Source organism: Papio anubis, chromosome 20 (assembly GCF_008728515.1).
Source record: "Papio anubis isolate 15944 chromosome 20, Panubis1.0, whole genome shotgun sequence".
Taxonomy (NCBI): Eukaryota; Metazoa; Chordata; class Mammalia; order Primates; family Cercopithecidae; genus Papio; species Papio anubis.
In genome coordinates this window covers 44,591,831-44,604,090 of record NC_044995.1, presented here as the reverse complement: position 1 = coordinate 44,604,090, position 12,260 = coordinate 44,591,831, and the positions used below count along the sequence as shown (strand labels likewise).

At 43.7% G+C, this 12,260-nt stretch overlaps 1 protein-coding gene across 2 annotated transcripts in view; it reads right to left on the bottom strand.

Moving 5' to 3' along the window:
- Positions 1-12,260, bottom strand: part of LOC101006089 (putative adhesion G protein-coupled receptor E4P) — a 53,624-nt gene that overhangs the window by 39,682 nt on the left and 1,682 nt on the right. The window contains exons 2-3 of one of the 2 annotated variants that reach the window (XM_031660042.1): positions 6,615-6,743; positions 4,703-4,888 (exon numbers count right to left, since the gene is read on the bottom strand). The gene's annotated coding sequence lies outside the window, so the exon portion shown is untranslated. Of the gene's footprint in view, positions 1-4,702; positions 4,889-6,614; positions 8,088-12,260 lie in introns of those variants that run through there. The other variant, XM_031660043.1, reaches the window with a different exon arrangement.

The following is a 12,260-nucleotide window of genomic DNA, read 5'->3' as shown; positions in this document are numbered from 1 at the left end:
AATCCCAGCCCTTTGGACGGCAGAGGCGGGTGGATCACTTGAGATCAGGAGTTTGAGACCAGCCTGACCAACATGGTGAAACCCCATCTCTGCTAAAAACACAAAATTATCCGGGCATGGTGGCGAGTGCCTGTAATCCCAGCTACTTGGGAGGCTGAGATGAGAATCACTTGAACCAGGAGGTGGAGGCTGCAGTGACCTGAGATCAAACCACTGCACTCCAGCCTGGGTGACAGAGCGAGACTCGTCTCAAAAAACAAAACAAGGCCGAGCGCGGTGGCTCACGCCTGTAATCCCAGCACTTTGGGAGGCCGAGACGGGCGAATCATGAGGTCAGGAGATCGAGACCATCCTGGCTAACACGGTGAAACCCCGTCTCTACTAAAAAATAAAAAAACTAGCCGGGCGAGGTGGCGGCGCCTGTAGTCCCAGCTGCTCGGGAGGCTGAGGCAGGAGAATGGCGTAAACCCGGGAGGCGGAGCTTACAGTGAGCCGAGATCATGCCACTGCACTCCAGCCTGGGCGACAGAGCGAGACTCCGTCTCAAAAAAAAAAAACCAAAAACCCCCTAGAAAGTGATTATGACGTAGCATTAGGATCAAAAGGAGGTTATATGATTCCATCATTACACATTGTATGCATGTATCAAAATATGTCATATGTAACTCACACATATGTACCACTATTATGTATCAATACAAAATGTAGGTTATAAAGAAAGTATATAATATCACATGTAAGAGAATTTTAAATGTTAATAGAAGAATGTCAGTATGAGTGATTTTAAATTTCTCTTTATTCAGCTGTAATTCTAAATTATGTACATTGCCTTAGCAATAAAAATAATAATATAATGAAGTGTTTTAATAAAAGAGGAAACAAAATTACTTTTTTTTTTTTTTTTTTTTGAGACAAGGTCTCACTCTGTCGCCCAGACTGGAGTGCAGTGATGTAATCTTGGCTCACCGCAACCTCCGCCTCCCAGGTTCAAGCGAATCTCCTGCCTCAGCCTCCCAAGCAGCTGGGATTACAGGCACCTGCCACCACACCCAGCTAATTTTTGTATTTTTAGTAGAGATGTTTCACCATGTTGGCCAGGCTAGTCTTGAATTCCTGACCTCAAGTGATCCACCCACCTCATTCTCCCAAAGTGTTGAGATTACAAGTATGAGTCACCTCGCCCAGCCACAAAACTTTAAAAATTGTTCTTGAGAGGTCTGCTTTGATACTTCTGCTTTGATATATTCATGCTGCTTTGATGTCTGAGTTTGGAATCTGTTGGGGCTGCCTGTGTGTTTATGTGGCAGTTCTCCCTCCATGCTTCACACACAGTTACATACTGGCCCTACACAGTTAGATGGCTTTAGAATTTGGTGCACAGGCAAACCTGGGTTTGAATCCCAAATCTACAACTACTAGTTGAGTGGCTCTGAGGTTGTGACTTTACCTCCAAGCCGCTCGTCTGCAAAACATAGCTAAGAAAGAGCACATATTTTACAGTTTCATGCTGATTCAGTGAGACGACCCTTCACACCTGCCGGCATGTGGTACGTCCTGAATAAAGCTACCTGTGAAGGAAAGAGGGAAGTATGACAATGGTGGTAGTGGTGGTGGTGGTCGTAGTGGATGTGATAGTAGTGGTCGTGATGGTAATGGTGGTGATGGCAGTGGAGATCATAATGATGGTGGAGGTAGTGATGAAGGTGGCAGTGGTGGTGATGGTCCTGACAGTGGTTATGATGGTGGACGTAATAGTAATGGTGATAGCAATGGCGGCAAAGTGATGGTGATGGTGATGGTGATGGTGGTGGGTGTAAATAAAATATAAAGTAATCATTAAATATCTATAAGTAATAGTAATGGAATATAAATGATAGTAGTGGTATATAAAATAATGTCAGAAACATGCTCAAGTAATAAATAATAAAGTAATAAAAAATAAAGTAAGTAATGTCATAAGTAATAAATGAAGTAATAAATGTCGTAAATAATAAATATCGTATCGTAATAAATGCTCGTATCGTAAGTATCTATCATATAGTAATAAAGTAAGTAATAAATATAAATAAGTAATAAAATAAAATGTAATAAATGCATAATCATATAAATAAATAGTAATAAATAATAATAAAATAGTAATGTAAATAGTAATAAATAATGTCATAAGCATATCGTAAAATACTCAATAAATGTCATAATAAATAATGTCATGTAAAATATATAAATAAAAATAATATAAATAGTAAAATAAAATATAAGTAAATGTCATAATATGTCATCATGTCATATAAATAGTAAATAAATGAAATACCAATATAATATATAAATAAGTAAGTAATAATAATAAATAATATAAATAATAAATAATAATAAATAAGTAAGTAATGCCAATATTAAAATATAAATGAAAAGAACAACATAATTATGTAATAAGTAAGGATGGTGGAAGTGACAGTAATGCTGATGGTGATGATGGTGACGACAGAGGTCATGGAGATCTCTCACGTCCTTTTCCTGACCCCAATTGTAATCACAGCTTTGCATGCTGAGGACTGACTTTTTACCCAGTGGTGACGAGAACTAACAAGGGTCCTGTGAAGTCCCCACAGGAACACAGTAGTGGCCTAAGAAGACCCATCCCACAGAACCACTTATTCCTAAGCAGGCCAACTGCATATTATGCATTGGAATCCTGCTTGCAAATCAAATTTTGCTGCAGATACTTCTCTCATCCCTTCCATTACTGCCTCCTAAAATCACTTATGGAACTTCTACTATGGGCCAAGTGCCTTAAGAACTTTCTGGCTAATATGGCTATTCTCTTATTGAAAGCTACAACCATCTTATGATGTAGGTCTTTATTTTATTTTATTATTATTATTATTTTTTGAGATGGAGTCTCTCTCTGTCACCCAGTAGTGTGATCTCAGCTCACTACAACCTCTGCCTCTTGGGTTCAAGCAATTCTCCTGCCTCAGCCTCCTGAGTAGCTGGGACTACAGGTGCGCATCACCATACCCGGCTAATTTTTGTATTTTTAGTAGAGATGGGGTTTTGCCACATTGGCCAGGCTGGTCTGGAACTCCTGACCTCAGGTGATCCACCCACCTTGGCCTCCCAAAGTGCTGGGATTACAGGTGTGAGCCACCGTGCCCGGCCATGATGTAGGTCTTATAATTTTATGTCTCCTCAGTCTTCAGATGAGGAAATTGAGGTTCCAAACAATGATATCATTTGCTCAAGATTGTGCTGCTAGGAAAATACAAATCTAAGACTTGGATGACGTCAGCTTGAGTCCAAAGCCCATGCGCAACCACCTCACCAAGGTCATAAACTCCAAGGTCTCCCAGGATCTAGACATGCAACATAAATACATAAGGCCATTGGTGGGAAGTAATAAGGACTGTGCGGAACTGGACACCAAAGACTATCTAGAGACACCCACACCCACGTTTTCCTTAAATACAGAACCAGGAGGCCAATCACTTGCAATCTCTACTTCACTGAAATCAAATTCTGTCGTGGGAAACTTGTGTCCCGTTGGTAGAGTTATACTTGATTACTTTCTGGATACCTTTCCTCTTTCAACCTTTGTCTTCTCTTTAGAGTCGTGTTGCTCCACCCTTCAAAAAGTCTACTCTAAAATATAACTGGAAAATTCTCAATGAAAAGAACCCCTGTCCAGATAAGGGCGTTTCTTTGTGAGGCCTCATTTGAAACAAGTTTAACTAAAGTGAGTATTTTGAAAGGAATAAGGTGGTAAGATTTTTCACAACAGCCGAGGCCTCTAGGGATGCTGATTTGGAGCGGACTTTTGACCATCACCAATTATAAGAAAAGAATTTCACATCAGAGAGAAAGAGAGGAAGACACACAGAACTGAGCCAAGGATCACACACAAAGAAACTCACTATTTGCAGCGACTGATATTATCTAATTAGAGTTGTTTTCATTTCTGCTTGTTGCCTTGGTGGTTGTTACCCCACTAAGGTGGTGCCATGGTGGCGCATGCTAAGGAGTGACCTTTTACCCAGTGGTAATGAGAATTAACAAGGGTCTTGTGAAGTCCCCACAGGAACACAGTAGTGGCCTAAGAAGACCCATCCACTGAAAGCGACCAGCCTCCTCCAGTGGGTCATAACCAGCTGGTTGAAAAAGTTGACCTGTAAATCTCTGCTTTGCCATGAATAAAGCACAAAACCCTTCCACCATGATAATGACGATGACTGTGAGACTGGCATTTAAACACATGTGCTGATGTGTATATTATGGGTGTGAGGTGTATGAAAAAGCTGCTAATTCATCCTACGGACTTAGGAAACTGGCTCATCTTTTTAGATCTTGTTTTCCTTGTTTTTCATAACATGTTCGTTATAAGCTATGTTCATCTTAGATTATTCTCGAATCTTGATCATTTTAGTTCACCTTAAGCCCCTTTACGCACCATTGCCCCCGTCTTTGTGCGTGATAAGGCATCCCAGCAGGTTTCAGACTATCGCATAACGACACACACACTCCTTGCCCAAGCAGAAGTGGAAAAAATGAATGTGAGGTAGAAGCCGTCATAGCAGCTCTCAAGAAATAAAGTAACCGGACAAGTAATGAGGCCTCCTTGAAAATGTTTCCAGAACGAGAATATTTTTCTTAGATTCAGGATCACAAGTAAAACATTTCCTATTTTCTATAGGAAGATACTACTTACCCTAAAGATGAAAAGTCCTTGCCTCTCACTGAGCCTGGTAGCTTCTCAGAACTGACAGAAGAGGAAGTATGTTGCTTTTTATCTTGAGCTCCGGTTTCTCAAGGAGTCTTGTGGGTGGACAAGGGAGGCTGCGTTGTTGCTTGGGGAGTTTGCATAAGGCAGGGTCTATTAGTTCTCCTTCCATTGCTGTAATTTAAGTGGTACATTATCATGGTGGACCATATCAAAGTGCCTCAGAAAATGAACGGGGAAATGGTGATGGTGGTCAGTGGGAAATGGAGAGTGATAATGGAGAGTGAGGCCAACTCCCAAGGATATGGGTTCAACTTCAAAGAGGTCCTTTTCATTTAATTTGCACCACCAGAGTTGAAGGCCAGAGTGTGGAAAGGAGTCAGCATATCTTTGTAGAGCTTAATTTCCTGTTCCAGTTGATCAACTTGGGAAAATGACTCATCCATATTCTTGGCCTTTGGGATGGTACCATTTAACAGAATTACATTGATAGACTTGGCTGATAAGATTTTCAACTGGTTTCATTAGGGTGGTATTCTGAAATTGTTGTCTCATTTGTATTAGAAGAATCTTTGTAATATCCAGCATGAATATGGCAAATAATGCCCTAATTTGGCAAGTCCAAATACACAAGAAGCAATTTACTCCTTGTCTTGATTTTATTACGTGTATGAAACGTGGTCTTATTATCCCAAACGTTAACACCTTCATCTTTCTGTTTTCCATTTATTTTTATACATTCATAAGAGTAAATGGAATAAATTATGCAAATATCACATAGATACGGCTGTATAGCTGGGCTGGTAATCACCTCCTCCATGTACTACTCAAAATGTTTGCCGCATCATCTTTTTTTTGAGATGGAGTTTCACTCTTGTCACCCAGGTTGGAGTGCAATGGCACAATCTTGGCTCATTGCAACCTCTGCCTCCTGGGTTCAAGCGATTCTCCTGCCTCAGCCTCCCCAGTAGCTGGGATTACAGGCACACACCACCACACCCAGCTAATTTTTGTGTTTTTAGTAGAGACGGAATTTCCTCCATGTTGGCGAGGCTGGTCTTGAACTCCTAACGTTGGGTGATCTGCCTGCTTCAGCCTCCCAAAGTGCTGGGATTACAGGTGTGAGCCACCGTGCTCAGCCTGCTGCATCGTCTTTCAAATGACAAATGAAAGACGGATTCAGCCTGCCATCGTCAGCTGTACTGAAGAGAAAATTGTCTGAATGTAAAATGGAAACGCCTAAACCCAAAGGAAGTCCCTGAAATTCTGAGTATTCTGTGTGCTCACGGCCCAATTCTGCACGCGACAGATTGCACCCTGGGATGGAAGAATTCTCCATCTTTAAGTGTAGTCTGCAGGTCTTATCTTGGCCATGTGACTGGCTTTGGCCAATGAAACAACAGCTAACAGAATGCAAAAAAAAAAATGCTAGCCTGCTGGAGTGTAAGAAGCCGTGTGGAAGAAACCAAGGCTTGATAGCCAATCATTCATCACTTCGGTTGCCAATCTGCCAATCACCACGCGTGTGGGTAAGACCATGTCAGATCATCCATTCCACCAGCATACCCTCCAACTGACCATAAACACATATGAATGGAACCAACGAGCCAGCCCAGATCTGAAGAAATGTCCACAGAATCGTGAACTAAGTGAAATAGTTGTTCTTTTAAGCAAAAAAGAAAAAAGAAGAAAGAAAAAAAATTCAATGAGGAGAGGATGGTTTGTGATACACCCAAGGACAACTGAGACACTTCCCAAGGTGTGCTGGAATAAGTTATTTGCACTCATGTTGTCACACATGGTATTATTTAACTTTGCCTCCCAACCGCAGCTGATTGGAACATGGATTGGTCCATATGGCAAACAACAACTTACGAGATGGCCAAGAAGATAAGTGTACCTTCAAATAGTTCTGTCTATTGAATATTGACTGACGAATCCATTCAGCCTGTGTCTCTCTTGAGGAATCTGAATAAGTCCCGGAAAGGGATGCAGACAGCAGCATGACTCATGAGCCGCAGTGAACAAACTAAGAAATAACAAAAGCAGAAGCCATCAGATAGGAGAATGATGACCTTCCTCTCTAATCTCTACGTCGGGTATCTCACCTTGCCTTGGTAGAGCAGTACAGTACACTGCCACCATCACAGAAACCAGCCCATTTCAAAACCCAAGGGAGCAAATGTTCGGTCTAGGAACATTTGATGTGGCCTGGTCATTTCCCAAACTTCAACAAGCATTTAACAATTGACTTTGGGCAATTGTGAAAAACCCCTGTTCTCCATCCTTCTGCAACCGGCACTGTGCATTGAGAGGCTTCCCTGTATGTTCTGGATCATGAGGCACTTGCGTGCTCTGCTGTGAAGCTCGATTTGACCAGTGTTAGCCCCGGAAGAAGAAAAGAGAGCTGGTGCAGCAAGAGATGTGGTGTTTGCTTCCCCAGCCTCCTCTTCCCCCGCAGCATTGCACATTTGGACAGTGGTTGGGTTTTTCTGCTGCAGGCTAAAGCCCTTCCAGGTTCTTATAAATGCTCCCTCCCTTCATGCCTTCAAGTCAATGAGTGGTAAGAGATCACCCACATTGCCAATCCCAGGGTGCTTCACCATCCTCTGTTGATTTCCCTTAGCCCTACCCCCACCTAAATAAACAGTCCTTTCATTAAACCCCCCTCATTTAACTCATTTGTGGGGGCAGCTGTTTCTTCCCACGTCACCTATTAATACACACTTTGGTCCTGATTCTGCTTATTCTAGCTTTCTTATCAACTGTCATAGAAGAGGAAACCCTTACTTCAAGAAAAGAAGAAAACACCATTCTTCGACCAACGCGTGGAAGTGAATCACAAAACACAAATATCACTTCCTCCTTTGGCAATCATTTAAAAAGAATTGTTTCTCAGCCAACTTCCCATGCCTTGAAATAGTGGTGTTCGGTATGTGAATTGGCTGGAAATATGGTGTAGGTGGTCCACTTGGAAAGAATGGGATATAGGAATCAGAGCTTAGAACCTGGGCTTTATCAGAATGGCAGCCCAGACTTGATGCCTAAAAGGTTGTGTTCAGTGGCTCGTACATATGATCTTTCTTGCCGGTTCACTGGGCACCAACAGAATCATGCCCTTAGATAATATTGTCACCTTTGTTTCTAATAAACTTCTTATGCTAAGTGTGCTTGGTGCCTGAGATGGTATTAAAACATGGCCCCACACTTTCTGACATTCTTTTCTGGAGAGCTGAAGTCTATGTCTCGTCTTCTTGTATCTGGGCTTTGTAACTTCTTAACTAGTAGAACTGACAATAGAAAATAACTCTATGTAGCCGGGCGCGGTGGCTCATGCCTGTAATCCCAGCACTTTGGGAGGCGGAGGCAGGCTGGATCACAGAGGCTCGGCATCTAAGACCATCCTGGCCAACACAGTAGTGAAACCCCGCCTCTACTAAAAAATGTACAAAAAGAAAATAGCTTAAATACAAAAAATACAAAAAAAATTTCCTTAAAACCAGGAAAGAGCTGGGCATGGTGGCGCGACCTGTATTCTCAGCTATTCAGGAGGCTGGTGTGAGAATGGCTTGAGCCCAGGAGGCTGCAGTGAGCCAAGATTGCACCACTGCACTCTAGCCTGGCAGAGCAAAACATGACACCAAAACAATAAAACAAAAATAAATCTTTTACAAAAATGTAAAAACAAACAGGAAATTAAAATATTAATAATTTTGGTTTAGATACATAAAACATTTATACAGTATTTTATATTCTAATACCTTCCACTTTTCAGTATTTTTCAACTAATGTTCTGGGAGTGGCTAAGCTGCATTGTAATGGTCAATACACCTTTTTGAGTAAATGGATCTGCATTTTGCACACCATAAATTATTCAGATTATAAAAAGCAAATTTATTTCATGTTATGTGTGTATGGGATTAGAGAACCATGAAGTTTTACTCCTTTCTCCCCCTAGTGGAGACACAAATGATACCACGGGGATAAAGAATGGCAAGTAGTTTGATGATACTAAGAAACCTTGTTGTGGAGGTCGCAGCTTTATTTCTCCACTCACACCTTAAAACAGAGAGTTTGCGGGCCAGTCGCGGTGGCTCAATGCCTGTAATCTCAGCACTTTGCACACAGAGGCTAGTGGATCACCTGAGGTCGGGAGTTCGAGGCCAAATGACTAAAATAGAGAAACCCCGCCTCTACTAACAAATACAAAATTAGCCGACGTGGTGGCGCATGCCTGTAATCTCCAGCTACTTGGGAGGCTGAAGTAGAGAATCGCTTTTGAACCCTCGAAGCGGTATTGCAGTGAGCTGAAGATCGCCTTTAATTGGTTAAGGCAACTGTATCTTGTTTATTTATTCACCTTTTTCCTGTGCATGCAAAGTTTAATACTATTCATTAAAGGGAGTTTTTTTCGGTCGGGGAGAATGGCGGCAGGTGTAGGATCTGCTGAAGGCAAGAGCTTCACTGTGATGATGGAGCCCTCGCGACTCGGCTCTCGCATTCAGATCTGGTGGCAGACAATGGTTTCATCGCATCTTTGTTCCTGCGCGGGTGGGACGTGGTCTGCCTCATCTCGGCGCACATCAGGAGCTTTCCGCACCCGGGTGATCGAATAGCTCCCTGGTATGGTCTTTGAAGAATCTCCTCCTGACCCATGTTAATCCATGAACCCCATGATGAGGGCTAGTGAGGGCCTCTCCCTGAGTCAAGGACCAGAAATGTGTTTATGAGGCGCTCTTAGTTCCCACGGAAATGAGAAACGGGATCTCCTGTCATCATTCACACAGTATTAGTGTTGTCCTCAGCTCCCACAAAGTCTGTCCGACAGATAACAGACCGCCACCATGGTGTAGACAGTGACTCTAAACTCCACATGCCCACGGGTCCATCGTACTTTTGTCCCGGGAACAGTTCGGTGGCTGCGTAAGAGGAGCTCCCCAATCGGCGGGCCTCAGCTTTCAGCCCACGTGAATCTGGTATCAAAAAGCCAGAGTTCGTTGTTTCCTTCACAGCCGCGGTTAAGCCTCAGGGAAGTTCTCTGGCTTCAGAACCCTGTAGATAATTTTCCTGCTAGAAGCCTCACTGCACGGAATATCCTATTTGCTGAACTTGCCCCGGCCTCTTCTCAGCTCTTCAAGGAGGAGAATTCGAGGGTGAAGTCGATAGCTCTCGAAAGCTGGCTTAATCCACGACTCTGCAGCCCAGCCTGTTCTGGGCCAGCCACGGAGTCTGATCTTCGGGTGATGAAGGGCCTTCATCATATGGACCCTGTGGTACAGACGCTGGAGGCCGTGGTGAGCCCTGCTGCTCTGTTGGGGTGACCTCCACAGCCATCTCGTCCCAGTGAGAATGTGCTGGGCCAGCTGCCTTTACCCTCTGCAAGCTGCCCCTGCCGATGACCTTGAGGCCTACGATCATCAGTAAGGGTCTCCCTCCCGGTGGGCAGAAGTCGTCCCAAGGCCCCACAGCGTGGAGACCTCCCAGCTACACATCTCAGCTAGGAATGCCAACTGAGACTACTACCCCTACAAACTTTGCTAACGAGAAGCAAAAATGACACGGCTGGAGGTGTCTGCTGACATGTGAGGGCGACCTCTGGTCACTTCCATGCCAGGGACAACATTCGAGGCCAACTCCACTGTGGCTGCACCCAGGAGCCAGATGATGTCACCAGGAATCAACTCTCTCGGCCCCTTAGTTCTGCTGACTTCCCACTAAGTTGATGTCATTCTCAGGTGGGCTCTTCCTACAAGGTAACAAGATGGCACCCAGAGCCCCAGCAGCCTAACGGCAATAGATCTTCTCCTCCCAGATGTTTCCAAGACAACGGCCTGACCTTTGGCCAGAGTGTGTCACATGAGCAGGCCTTAGCCAATCACGGTGGAAAAAGAAGATGGAATCTGCTGATTGGCCAGATTGAGGTCATGTGGCCACTGTCTCCATGGAAACTTGAGAGTGGCTTAGCTGTTTTTTCAGTTGGGAGACGGTGTGATGGCTGAGAGAGCAGGTTCAGTATGGAAAGGTCACTACAACTGGATATCCAACTGCAAAAGAAAGACCAGAAATGTGTTTATGAGGCGTTCTACCTCATAGGTAGAAGGCTGGACTCCTACCTCACAGGATATAGAAAAAATAAATAAAACAACAGCTAACAAGGGGCTAAAAAGTGCTAGTCTCCTGAAGTGTATGATACACAAACATCAACTCAAAATCGACCAGTGTTGTAAATACAAACGTTGAAACTAGAAAGCTATTAGAAGCAAAGGGTAATTTTTTATGACCCCTATCTAAAGTCATGAAAACCCATAGTGATTTTAGAGATTACACCAAATTACAAGCAAAAGAACAAAAAGTAGATACATTTCAGTTGACTCTTTATTTTGTACATTCTGAGTTTTGAAATATATGTAATAACCTGTATCCATCATCACTGTGTCATACAGAATGGTTTCACTGCCCTGAAAATCCCCTGTATTCCACGGCCTTAGAGGTCTGGTGGTGTGAGCCTCGTCATTGATGTTTTGGGTGGTGGGGAATGTAGGTGTGATTTTCAGTTATTATCCTCTGCTTTAGGTCAGAAAAGAGAGAAATTCCCCACCTAGACCCATGTTTTCATAAAACCATAAATAATGGAGGAACGCAATACTGCAGGTGAAGAAATGAATCGTCAGGATATATTGATCCGTGGAATTACCAAGGTAAAAAAAAAAACTAAGAAATAAGGAAGGAGATCACATTTTAGAACCCAACAATGCAGCTTGAATTCTGCATTGATCTTGAGCTACTCATTTGGACTTTCTGAATGCAGTGTGAATGTTTCTTCCCAAGCAATGGGGGACGCATGCACTTGCCGGTGCTTGTGCACACGGGATTGGCGTACAGATGTGTGCGGCCGCACAGGGAATGTTCTGCAGCTGCCCTGGGCCCTGGGTGTGTGAGGCGGCCCCCCTGCCATGTTGAACTTTAAAGGGTGTGATGCCGGAATGTTGTTGGCTGAGTCCTGATTAGCATGAGCCCTTCTGATCCTCTTACCTCACACCTTGCCTGGCATCAGTCCAAATGGCGTTTGTGCAAATGGCTTATTGACACGGGCTTGGGACCAAATCCACCCAAGAGGAGGGGTCCCTGGGGCCTTGCTATCCGTGGACTTGGATGAAATCATAGTGCCGGGGGGTGGAGAGGATGACCCTCAAACATGTTTTCCATCTCGTGTTTTTCTCCTAGATGCAGGACCCTAGATGCAGAGGGTCCAGATTCTTACAGGGGACTGGAGGAGGCTTGACTGAAAGGAATCAGGGCTGCGAGGGTGGGGGAGAGATTCGAGTAGTTTCTCCATTTCACAGCAATAATTCCTCCCCGCCCCCCCAACGCACACACATACACATACACACACATGATATATGCATACACCTGTCTGGTGTGCAAGTTTCCCCTTTTGCTCAGACTTCTGGTTTTGCAGACACTTCTAAGGAAACATTGATGTTCCCTTTAATTTTTGTCTTCTTGTTCCTGAAGCTCCCCCTCCGTGTGTGCAATATGACTGATC